General features: G+C 32.1%; 1 pseudogene; it reads right to left on the bottom strand.

The window, feature by feature from the left end:
- Positions 1 to 1,865: 1,865 nt before the first annotated feature.
- LOC107852430 lies at positions 1,866 to 9,411 on the bottom strand (annotated as a pseudogene).
- Between the last annotated feature and the right edge of the window lie 4,438 nt (positions 9,412 to 13,849).

The raw sequence follows: 13,849 nt of genomic DNA, 5'->3' as shown, positions 1-13,849 counted from the left end.
CTGCGAATTATAATTAGAAGCATAACCTTTGATTTTTAGCCAATATAGCAATTGATTATCATCTGATCCACTTCATTCCTTAACAACGTCGCATGGTTCTTCTCATTTTTTGATCAAAATAAAAAAATTTCAGCTAAAAGAACACAAAAATATTAGAACCAATTGTATGCAAAAGGAAGAAAAACAAGTTGAATCAAAACCAAATAAAAAAGCAAACGAACAAGAAAAAAACGTGTACTATATTATTAAGAGCTAAATCTCTGTTCACAAAAAGTTACTTAAATAAAATTATATAAGGTAGTATTTTAGTATTTTAATTGATTTAGAAGTGTACTAAATATTAGGAGTTTTACTTCTTTTAAATAAGTAAATAATTATATAATATATATATATATATATATATATATATATATATATATATATATATATATATATATATCTTTTTCTTTCATGAATTAAACGTGTAAAAAATCCTAATATTTAAGATTTTAAAATTATTTGCTTACTTTTTTTATGATTATTGAAGAATGATGCTTTATTTTGATGAATATTTATTTTAGGTTTTGTGATATAATTGTATTTAAATCTAATTTACACTTGTATTACGTTTTCACTTCTTATTTTCAGAACTAGAATGAGATGAAGATTTTCATCCACAAAATTATCAATTTTAAAGAAGGAAGATCTTTCTTATCAAGGAGAACCAATTAATACAAGGTTTGTTATTTTATTTTGTTTTACTATTAAATTATAACGCTTCAAAAATTTGAGTTAGATTTATTTATATATATTTCACATTCTACGTAAATTATATCAATTGTATCTGTAGTTGTATGATTTTTAATTTATATTACCTTACATATTTTGATATTTAATTGCTTCTCTTTGCGTGTTTGGGGTATCACTACTGGAAAATTGGGCTATTGCAATGGTTATCATACCGTATTGATAGCTACCAGAACCGTCACAATAGACCTTTAGCGACGGTTAGAGAACCGATACAACTGAAGGCGTTACATTAGATCTCAGGCAACGATTTTATGTGACGGTTCCTCAAGTGTCGCTATAACTCAGCCTTTAGCGACGGTTATTTGCACTGACCATTATGCGACGGTTTTGATGCTGTTGTGACGGTTTCAAACTGTTCCTATATATAAACTATAGCGACGGTTATATTTATGTTAAGGCGACGATTATTTTGTTTTCACGGTTTTAAGCCGTTACTATAGATGTACTATAGTGACGGTATTAAGTATGCTGAGGCGACAGTTATCTTATATGGGACGGTTTTATATCGACAGGTATGAGGTGAAAGACTTATTGCGATGGTTTATTACAATTTGTGATGGTTTTTAAGCTATTGCAATGGTTTGATTTTTGTTGGGACTGCTACCTATTGTGACATTTGTAAACCGTCCTAAAAGCTTTATAGGACGGTTATTTTGTAAGCTATTGGGACGGTTAAACATGAGCTATAGCAATGGTTAATTTTGGCTATAGTGACCGTTATTTTAGGCTATTAAGACAATTATTATTAAACTATTCAATATTACTATATTATGCTATTGCAGTGATTTTATAAAGCTACCATAACACAAAATGTACATATATATATATATATATATATATATATATTAGTCATCAAGAGTACTAGAATCTATTAATTCCCAAAATGTCCAATAAGAAACCAAATATTTTTTGACCATTCAAAAAATCAAAACATACACAAGTTTTGAATGTTCAAAAGTAAAATATGTTTGAAACTACTCGGTCAAATGTGATCAATCCCAATCAAAACATACACAAGTTTTTCATTATGAACTAGTGTAACATGCAGCCAATGTAATCGATCTCTTAGGTCAAATCTAGTCATCAATTTCGTTCCCGCCAGCTTCTATGTCATGATCACCTGCAACAATAAGAATAACAAAATTAAAGTTAATAAAAGGCACATCTCATTTCCTCAAAGCATGGTTAGAATATGTAATAGGAAAGAAAATCCCATAGGAGTAGAAAGCTGAAAGGCAGTGACTAAAGTCTCATCTCATTTCCTCAAGACAAAGACAGTGATTAGATGGGCAATCACTGGGAACCTGGAACAGATTACAAGTTCATAATTTACCTGGCATTATAGCCAATTTCATCTAGATATTTATCGACTAGCAAAATTGCAAAAATTTGTTCAAAGAAACCTGGTCGGTAATACTAATTTTAAACTTATTTCTAACTTATTGTAAGCATCAACGGCTTAACAACATGACTTGCACAATTAACAGAGGGGATTATGAGATAAAGAAGAGCAAACAATAAAAAAGGCTGCTGAAAATAGTGAAAAACAACAGCATAACAGCAGTGATAAGACCAAAAAACTGCTTATAAATGAGGGCAAAATTGCGGCTCCATATAACATACCAATGGGTAGTAGTCACCAAATCAGTGATTCACTTTCATTACATGAAATTCAAGGTCAAGAAAAGTGGAAAAAGAAGGAAAAAAAACGTAAAAAGACCAACTATCAACAAACAGTACAACAGCAACAACAACCAAAAGTGTTTAAACAAAAAACTTCACCATTTTCTCAAAACAACAAGAAGAATGGAATTTTTCACACTTCAGTTATAACACTTGAATGGGTTTTTTCACACTTGCTTGACAATCTAGAAATATTAAAGAAAGAAAAGACTGAAATCAACAACCATGTTAGACTAAACCGGTTAATTGATGAATCCGATTTGTGTCGACTTCCTTACATCTGATGCATCATCAATGAGACATTATGGATGCATCCAGCAACCCCATTGCTAGTGCCTCATTTATCATCACAAAAGTGTAAGGTTGTAGGCTATCAAGTTCCACATGGAACAGTTCTATTAGTCACTGAATTCACACTTTCACCAAAGGTTCAGCCTCTATTGGCAAAATGTACTCCAAGACTACACATGGTTCTTTCCAATATTTGATCCTAACAAGTAATAAACAAAAATCTAATAATGTATGCCATTACTTTCTCAGGAATAACTATACATTTCTAAGATTCAATTTTTCTTATTCCATCATTTAACAACCAAACTTTATAATGACAAGTACGAAAAAAAAGGAAGCGCAGGGAAGAAAAAGATCAAATCATTTTCTAAAGCGAGATTGTAGCAAATTAATGTATAAGAAAAAACACATAGGCAATATAAGTTCAATGGTGGTAACTATGAAACTGCAGATCGTTCAATTATTAATACAAAACATTAATTTTAGACCATTGTCGCGCTAGCATTTGTCAAAAAGATAATATATATTTCTCAAATATGAAGGGATCATTATCATAAGAGAATTCATGACTAAAACTTTGAGTACTCTGATTAGTTTTGGAGCATAGGTGATATAAGATTAAGTGTGTATCAAAAGATTCAAGTTAACACAAGAACAATAAGATGATCAACAAAGTGCTAGTGAATCGAAAATGATCATACACGGCTTCACTTGATTTTGTAGCTAGAAAATGAGTTTAACAACAAGAACAAAAAATAACAACAATGCTAGTGAATCGAAAGAGCCCCAGACGGCTTCACTAGACTTCCAACACTTGGTTTTGTAGCTAGAAAATGAGTTTAACAACAACAAATATCAACAATGCTAGTGAATCAAAAGAGTCCCACACGACTTCACTAGACTTGATATCATGACACAACAACTAGTATTATAGCTTCAAACACTAACCTTGACGGTTTTGACTGTTTCCCTTGTAGCTGATAGTGTAGCAGTCGATCCCGTTGGTGAAGGATTTGATAATGCCTCTAGTATCTTAGGATCAATTTTCTCTTGCCGACCATGCACCTTGTGCATTTGTATTCTGCATCTTGTTTTTCTAGTTGAATGTCCTTCCGCTATAAATAAAATAGAAAAAATTATAAGTCATGAATGAATTCAATAAGTTTCTAAGATATATATTACCTTGTGCTTCAGAATATTCAGTTGTTGTAGGAGTGGCTGAAACTGTCATTTGAACTTGATGTTGCACAAGTTGATCATCCTTTGCTTGTTGCTCCTCTACAATATGGTGTTCCACTGTAGACTGTTTAATTTCTCTAGATGGTGGTGCTGGTGGTGCTACTGGTGGATGCTCTTGTTCAATTAACTTTACAAGATTTTCTTTCTCTGATCGTATAGCTTGAACAGTGTCATTTGTTGTCAGCATACGTTGTTTTCTCCTTGCCAAGACTGATAACGATCCAGGTTTACTAAATATCTTGTTCCTTGCTCTTTTGTTATTTTTTTGTAGGCTCTTCTTGGTTCTTTTTTTTGGTTCATTTTTATACAAACCTGTATAAAATTAAGATGGAACAAGTTAAATTTCAGAATACTGAAGTGAAACCAAAAGCACAGTAAAACAGTCAAAGTCACTTAAACTTATCAGATAATAGTAAAATATTATTATCCAACTAGGTTTCTTGTTGTATTAATCTGAAAAGAGTTGATCGGAAACCAAACAAAATTGGTAATATGCATAACAACCTTCCTGAGATTGTAATCGATAACATATAGTAATTGTGCATAATTAAGAATACAAGACACTTAAAGCATACCTGTATCTTTGATCTTTGCCTCCTTCAGTTTTTTCCCCACAAGACAAATGGCTTCTATTAATGTCACTTTCCTGACTCCCTCAGAATTACAGATATCAGAACTTTTCAAATGTGAAAGAACTTGCAAAAGAAAGAAAACATCTCAGCTGCTATCTCATAAATTCAGAATAGGAAGTGAAAGATTAAGGTGTTTCCACATCAACTTAAACAAAAGTAATTCATGCGCCTGAAAAAGTTACATCCAGTAAAGCTGTATAATACAGAAATGTTCCAGTAAAGCTGAAACTAAGGAATGTAAATACAAAATATTTCTTTACCATCCTTAAAGAAAGGCAAGTTCAAAATACTACCAGACACTTAATTTTCCTTTACGGTAATATGCTTACTAAATAGGAGGAAGTACAACAAGAGGTCATGGGTATTTATACCAAGTTTTTAGGCACTACAGCTGACACTTTTAACTATTGATTCTACTGTTATGAAGAATGAAAATGCACTTAATAAGCATCAACAGTCAGAGCTTATCAAACATGTAACAAGAGAAGATGAATGAGTTTACAAATGCAAAGCTAGGATATTTTACTGATGGCAATATATATAAGACAGTTAACTGCACCGTGTGACTAATTCCTAAAGTGAATAACCATGCAACAGTAAAGGATTTTAGACTCCTGTCATGTTGTACCACTCTATATAAACTCATAAGGTTCTTACACAGAGGATGAAGCATGCTATGGACACTATTATTGATACTAGACGGAAGAGGCCCATGCATTAGTGTTGTATTTTATGTTATATCTGAAGTTTGATTTAGAAGTGTGAATTCGTATAAAAGTTGAAAGTTATAAAATTACTTTTTAAGTAGCAATACCAGCAGCCTGGTATGCAAGAAAAAAGTGAAGAAAAAATTGAAAGGTAAATTGCAACAATAGTTTAGCCCTACGTAAAAGGGACATCTTCTATAGATAGGCCAACATTCGAATCTAATTTTTCTTCAAGGAAATATACACTCGAATTTCTTTTTTTCTTTTCTTTCTTTCTTTAAGAAGAAAAAGCTAAATCCCTTTTATGTTCTCAAAAAAACTTGTCCTCTCATATCTAAAGGCATAAAGCTTACACTATCTGTGTCTTTATTTTCTTCTAAACAGAATAAAGAAATAGTCTAATTTGTCACTCTTTACTTCATTATCCATACTTATTAAAAGCAAATTAAAGACATAACAAACAAAAAGGGATTGATTGGAATTTCGGGTTAATTGTGATAACCCCCTGTTGATATTCAATATGTAAAATCGAACAATCCTAAGAGAACCCTAAATCCCATTTTCGTTACTCTTAATCCCAGCACAAACTCAAACTTCTACTAAATTACACAACCAATGGCTCAAGAAATTACCCACATCAAACTATAAACACAGTAATAAACTAAGCGAAAATTAAATTAATAGCCAAAAATTCTACTAAATTACACAACCAACAGTAAAATTGAACATTCCCAAGAGAACCCTAAATCCTATTTTTGTTACTTACAACTCTTAATCCCAGCACAATCCCAAAACTTTTACGAAATTACACAACCAACAGTTCAAGGAATTACCCCCGTTAACTATAAACACAGTAATGAACTAAGAGAAATTCGTATCAAAGAAAATAAAGAGAAAATGAGGTGATAAAAACAAAAAAAGAAAAACAGAAATACTAGAAAATTTTGTTGTCAATTTAAGGCTTTCCGCCGGTGGGGCACGTCAAGATCGGAGTGAGAGAGTAAAAGAAATCTTACAAAAAAATTTCTAGTGGATCTGGTCAGTGGTGCTTGATGGTTGTTGGTGGCTGGCCAGATGGTATTTTCTCCAGTGGATAAAGGCTCAGCGACGATCTTCTCTTTCACAGAATCTTCAACGGAGAAGAAGATGAGTATAATAATCCTTCACTTGAACTAAACTGATGAAGAATTGATGAAAAGAAGATGTATCCAACTATCGAAGTCTCTGCTATTGAAGATCTTCAGTCCAACTATCGACATGATATTAAAGAATTGACGAAGAGAAAGATTAGTCCAACTATGGAAGTATCGATTTGGGGTTTCTAAACCCTAATTAAAGCCAAAATACAGATTTTTTTAATTAATAATTATTATTAACTTAAAATAAGCGGGAAAAAAATATTAGAGGGAAAATTTTTGAGAAATATTATTTTTCGCCAAAAAATAACCATGGCTAAAGATGCCTATAGCGATGGTTCGTCAAAACCGTTCCCACAGAACACGATATAGTGACAGTTCTAATTATTTTTCGTGCTAATAGACTAGACTACTTTATGCAATGGTTAAAACCGTCGCCATAGTTTATCTATAGTAACGGTTCAAGAACCATCACTAAATAAGCATTCCCATAGCCCTCTTTTCTAGTAGTGTATTGTTCTATAACTTCGGTAGTTTTTCTTAATTAGTTTCTACTTCTTTAGAGGTAGTGGTATGGATTGCGTATACTCTACCATCCCCAGACCCCACGATGTGGGAATGTAATGAGTTTGTTGTTGTTGTTGTAGTCTAAAGTTGTTTATATATATTCCACATTCTACGTAAAGTATATCAATTTTATCTATAATCGTGTGTTTTTAATATATATTATCTTACACGTTTTGATTTTTAATTTTTTCTCTTCTCATATTTAGGGTGCCGTTCTATAATCTTGATAGTTTTTTTTAATTAGTTTAAAATTATTTTTAATGCTTTTATATGATTTTATATAAATATATTAATTTTTGTTTAAGTGTTTTCATATTTAAATAGACATCAATTTGCTTATTAATCCAAGCATATTTTTTTTTATAATATTAAAATAATTTTATCAAAGTGAACTCTTTGAACGAAGAGCACGCACGAGGCGCGTATCCTAAGAGTTGTGTGTGTGTCTATATATATATATATATATATATATTTAAAATCTTTTCTTATTTTTAAAGTCAAATTTTTATAAAATCATTAATTACATTCTTATTATGTTCTTAAAATTTTTAAAAATATGATACTTCTTAAATTTTTCTTATTCTAACGATTTTATATTTATTTTTAGATTTTTCAAATATTATTAAAATCAAATTTAGTTGATTTAAATTCTTAAGCTAATGGAAAAAATATTAGTTATCATTGGTTTTAATGAGTTTTAATAAGGAAAAGCTTTTACCATAAATATATTTAATTAATTTCAACTCTTAAACTAGGAAAAAATAGTGAAATTCTGATGACTTCTAATAAGGAAAGATTTTACCATAAAATTTTTTTAATTAATTTTCAACTCTTAAATATTAGGAAAAAATAGTGAAAAAACTATTTTATCTAATGCAAAGACTTTTAATGAAAGACAAAAAGTTCAAATAATATTTCTAAGGCCCTTCACACTTTAATATTTTATAATATAATATACGAAAAAGGGCTAGAAATACCATTCAAGTATTGAAATTGGTTCAAGAATACCTTTTGTTTGCCTATTGGGCAAAAAATACCCTTCCATTCACGTTTTTGGTTCAAATATACCCTTATAACTAAAAATGTTTTTTTAAACCATAATTAAAAATTCTTTTAAACACATGGCACCTTTCTATTGATTGTAAATTAAATTAATTAAAATATTAAATTAAATTTGGATTCAATTAAATGCCCGACCCAAACCCTATGAATAATCGAAGGCGAACAATCATGGTGTAAATAACACAATCCTTTTGCAGCTTCCACAGCAATACGGTACCTCGTCTTCCACTTCAAATGTGCACCTTTTTCACCATGTAACATTTCACCTAAGCTCCCATTAGACATGTACTCATACAGCAATAAGTTTGTGTCTTTGTTAGAGACAAATCCTAATAATTGTACGATATTCCTGTGCCCTATCCTTCCTAGTGTTTGGATTTCAGTAGAGAAACCGTGATCATGGTGTTCGGTTCCTCGGCCTACAAGTTTCTTAATTGCAATGTCGATGCCATTTGACATCAGCCCTCGATACGCTACGCCAGCCCCGCCTTTTCCCAATTATGTTCTCCTCTCTTAAACACTCCAAAACATCATCAACTCTGAAATCAAGTTTCTGGAATGCTGTTAACTTCCAAATTTTTGAATTCTTGAACTTTTCCTTCTTGATGAACAACACAGTAACTGCCAACAGCAATGCAACAGTGACTAAGATGATTATTGTAATCACCAACTGGGTAGTTGTAAACTTCTCAGAATGGATTTTGTGGTCGTTTTGTGATGAATTTTCTTCAAAAGACCTGCCGCTGAAGAACTTTAACTATCTGTTGGTCGGTCACCTTATAGAAAGATCATTGTAAGAAAGATCCAAAACTGTTAAACCATTCATCCCTCCAATTTCTCCAGGAATGGCGCCATTCAGTTGCTTTCTTGACAAGTTGAGCGCGTTCAAGTTTTTTAATTTGGTGATTTCTTTTGGTACTTCACCAACAAGTTGGTTTCTACTCAAGTCAACCAATGTTAGTTCTGAACATAGAGCCATTGAACTCGGGATTTCACCTGTTAAATTGTTGCCACTCAAGTCGATGGTCATAAGCTTCTTTAAATTTGCTATTTCTTCAGGAATTTCACCGGATAAACTTTTCATATCAACTGACAGAGTCCTTAGGTTATTCAAGCTCCCTATTGATGGAGGAATGGTCCTAGTGATCCAGTTGTTGGAAAGTACAAGTTTAGTGAAATTATTCACATTAATATCCGTTGGCAGCTGACCAGTGAAATAGTTGCATGTTCAAGCCTATCCAGTGCAAGTAACTTGAAAAAACTAGCTGGAATAGTACCATCTAAGTAATTCTTCCTAACGCGAATTAGGATTTAGGTTGGGCATTTTAATTGAATCTGAATTTAATTTAATATTTTAATTAATTTAATTTACAACCAATAAAAAGTTGCCACGTGTATAATGGAATTTCTAATTATGATTTAAAAAAATTCTGTTAGTTATAAGGGTATATTTGATCCAAAGAGGTGGATGAAAGGATTTTTTGACCAATAGATAAATGAGGGGTATTCTTGAACTAATTTCAAGACTTGAAGGATATTTATGACCCTTTTCCATATATATATATATATATATTTGGAACTTGTTCACTAAGATATCGAGATTTCTAAATTATATTGCCAAATCCATGAACATATGCATGTAAATTCTCAAATCACTAGATATACAAATTCATTATAAGATCTCAGATAAGTAATCAACTGCCCTGCTATATAATACACGAATTCATATAAACAACGTTGTTCGTATTTCATTCACAAGAAAACTTATAAAAGCATGGTACAGAGTTGGATAAGAACCCGTGTAATGAATTAAATTGAATATTGAAACAGGAATGCTGCCATAGAAAACTCAAAACAGAAACCCTACCTCAAACTCTAACCCTTTTCCTTTTTATTTCCTTTTTTCTAATCTCCTTTTGTTTTCTTGTTTTCTCCAGTCTTCTTTGTTTCTCTTTTCTGCCCCTTTTTTAAGTTGTTCTCTTCTTTTTTTCTGTGTCTTGTACTTTTTTACTTTTCTTTTTCGCTTCTTTTCTCTAATTTTTATAAGTTCTCTTCCTTTCATATGTTGCGAGTTTGTGTTTTTTTCTAGTGCATGTATATTTTGTTATAGGGAGTATTGTGGGTGTAGTGTAGAAATGTGAACATGTGATATGGGGAACGTGGGGGAGTTGTTCGTAAAATATGGAAAAATGAAGAACATGATGGAAGTGAATGTGAGGGAGTAGGAAATGTCCGGTGATTTGGCAGTTTAGATTTTCCTTCTTTTTTTTTTTTGGAAAGATAAAAAAATAATAATGACATAAATATTGATTAATTGATTTTTATACTAAGAAAATATAAGAAAAGATTATAACTAGCCTAAAATAAACAATAATTAAGATAATAATAAAATTACAAGCTTATCTATTAAAATTTTATTTTTGAATCCTTTTTCACAAATTAATTTTAAAAATGAAACCTACTAAAAAATGAAATAAATATTAAAATAATATTAAATTTTGATGTAAATAAACATTTAATGCCAAAAAATAGGTTAAAATTTGGGAAGGGTCAAAAATCGCGTGTCTACATTTTTTCCTATTTGTTTGAAAACATGAAGAGTTTTCATACAAACAAGTAAACAAGGAAACAAGTTTTGACCCTCCGATTATTTGAAAGGGCAGAAGAAAAAAAAAGGAGATCCGACCGAGTCCTGATTTTGACCGCCTACGTATCCCGGGTTAAAAAGAAATCAAGTTACATGTAGTTCAATAAGGTGAAATAGTGAGACGATGAGTTAGAGGTCGAGTTAGGTCCCGTCGAGTGTCCGATTTGCGACTCATTTCTTTACATCAAAATGGAAGACAAAAGTAAAAAAAAATAAAAATACAAAGATCCTATCTATGTAAGCTTTTCAAAAATATTGACTTGAATCTTCATGACCGCTCGAGTGGTGAGATAGCCGTTATTTTTAGTTGAACTTGAACAGTGAAAGTTTCCTCCATGTCGATTCTTGGTATTGAAGGGAAAATTGAAGATCGCCCTATTATTCAGGTAGGGCACTTCTAACGTTGAAAATGAAAATCGCCCCATTTTTCAGGCAGGCTCCTAAACTTCAAATAAAAATTGACTCTATTCTCCAGGTGAGCATGTTGAGCTTTAAAACTAAAAGTAATTTATGTTCTCCAAATGTGCTCCTGAACTCAAAGTAAATAGTGAACTAGAAAAGTAAATTTCATTTTCCAGGAGGGTCGTGTGTTAAAAAGTAAAGTCCCATTATCCAAGAGGGTCCTGAGTTGAAAAGTAAAGCTCCGTTATCCAGGAGTGTCCTGAGTTGAAAAGTAAAGTCCCATTATCCAGGAGGGTTCTGAGTTAAAAAGTAAAATCCTATTTTCAGGAGGGTCTTGAGTTAAAAAGTAATATCCCATTATACAAGAGAATCATGAATTGAAAAGTCAAATCCCATTGTTTAGGAGGGTCCTGAGTTGAAAAGTAAAATTTTATTATCGAGGAGAGTCTTGAGCTGAAAGTAAAGTCTCATTATCTAGGAGAGTCCTAAGCAAAAATTAAAGTCCCATTATTCAAGAGGGTCCTAAGTTGAAAAGCAAAATCCCATTATCTAGGAAGGGCCTAAGCTGAAAGTAAAGTACTGTTATCCAAGAGGGCCTTGAGTTGAAAAGTAATGTCCTATTATTCAGAAGGGTCCTAAGTTAAAAAGTAAAGTCCCATTATCCAGAAAGGTCCTGAGATGAAACTAAAGTCTTATTATCCAGGAGGATCCTGAGCTGAAAGTAAAGTCTCATTATTCAGGAGTGTTCTGAGCAAAAATTAAAGTCCAACTATTCATGAGGCTCTTGAATTAAAAAGTAAAGTCCCATTATCCAGGAGGGTCCTGAGTTGAAAAGTAAAATTCCATTATCCCAGAGGCTATTGAGTTGAAAAGTAAAGTCTCATTTTTCATAGGGGTCCTTATTTGAAAAGTAAAATCCCATTATCTAGGAGGGTCCTGAGCAAAAAATTTAAATCTCATTGTCAAGGAGGGTTCTGACCAGAAAATAGAGTCCCATGATCTAAGAGGGTCCTGACCAAAAATGAAAATACCATTATCTAGGAGGTTCTTGAGTTGAAAATAAGATCCCATTATCCAGAAGGTTCTTGAGTTAAACAATAAAATTCTATTTTCCAGGATGGTCTAAGCCGAAAGTAAAGTCCAATTTTCTAGGATTGTCCTGAGATGAAAAGTAAAGTCTCATTTTTTCGAAGGCTCCTGAGTAGAAAATAAAGTCCTATTTTTCAGGAGGGTCCTGAGCAGAAAATAAAGTTGCATTATCTAGGAGGGTCCTGAATAGAAAAAAAAGTCTCATTTTCCAGGAGGGTCCTGAGTTGAAAGTAAATTTTCATAATCAAGGAGGGTGTTGAGTCGAAAATAAAGTCCCATTATCCAGGAGAGTCCTGAGTTGAAAGCTAAAATATCATTATCCAGTAGAGTCCTGAGCAGAAAATAAAGTCTCATTCTCCAAGCGGGTCTTGAGTTGAAGTTAAGTCCTATTTTTCAGGAGGGTCTTGAGTTGAAAAGTACAGTTCCATTATTCAGGGGTCCTGAGTTGAAAAGTAAAGTTCGATTATCCAGGAGGTACTGAGCTTAAAAAGTAATGTCTCATTAACACAAACAAAATGTTGCCCCAGTTTGTACTAGAATTATTTTTAATGTTGTCCAAATTATAACTATTTGGAGAATGTACAATGGAGAGGGTGAGCCAAGACCTTGAATAGTTTTAGGAAGTACACCTCATAAGTTTAAAGTATAATAAATTTTTACTATGACCGCAATCTAGAAAACCTGTATCAGAACATTGCTTCTTGTATTGATAGAAGTGCGGAATTGCACCTTTTGATATCTAATCTTTGAAGCCTTTGATATGAAGGAAACATTCAGTCTCTGTTTCAAACAAAGAAAAATTATGAGTTTAAAAATGTGGTGGTTGGTTTGTGGCATTTTACTTTTAAAGCGGGTACTCTTGCACTTGTGATGTTCAACTCTGTTTCAAACCCTTCATAGGTATTGTTGACTTGTAGTATTAACTCCAAATTCTGGATACCAAAAGAATTTGACTCAAATCATATTTAACTTGCATAAAACCTTTGACTTTGACTTCTAATGCACCTTTTATACTTCTATGAGTGTCAAAACTGCCAGATGATATTTATTCTTAAGTACTTTGGTTTATTTGGATCATGTTATTGTTATGTGCCGACCATGTACCTTAGTTTTTACAATTGAAGGAGTTGGTAGTAAGTTTTGAAGCCCTTTCTCACTTGCCTTGGCATGAATCTGACTCAAAAATATAAAAAAAATAATGATAATGATTTTTCATCTGACAAAAAAGACACTAAAATAAAAATAAAATATATAAAGAGGAAAGACAATAGACATCCCTTTTTTCAAAAACGACCTAAAGAAAAATTATCTGGATGTGGTAGCCAGCTCTGGTGATTATGACATGCATTTTTGATTAAACACCTGATCTTTCCCATTCCAACAATTTATCGACTTTGTCAACTTATTGAATATGAATTCGAGTTGTTCTTGAACCTGTTGCCTCTAGATCACAAACCTCATTCGACTAGTGGAGCTCCAAAGGGTTTTTACCAGCAAGCCTCTCTCATTTTTTTTTCTTTTAACTCACTATCGCCTTATGATGCCCATGAGCATTTTCACCAATAAGACTCTCTCATTTTTTAATTCTCTTATCTCTCTATCGTC

This window comes from Capsicum annuum, chromosome 10 (assembly GCF_002878395.1).
Source record: "Capsicum annuum cultivar UCD-10X-F1 chromosome 10, UCD10Xv1.1, whole genome shotgun sequence".
Classification (NCBI taxonomy): domain Eukaryota; kingdom Viridiplantae; phylum Streptophyta; class Magnoliopsida; order Solanales; family Solanaceae; genus Capsicum; species Capsicum annuum.
Note: the sequence above shows the minus strand (reverse complement) of the source record. Positions and strands in the feature narration are given on the sequence as shown.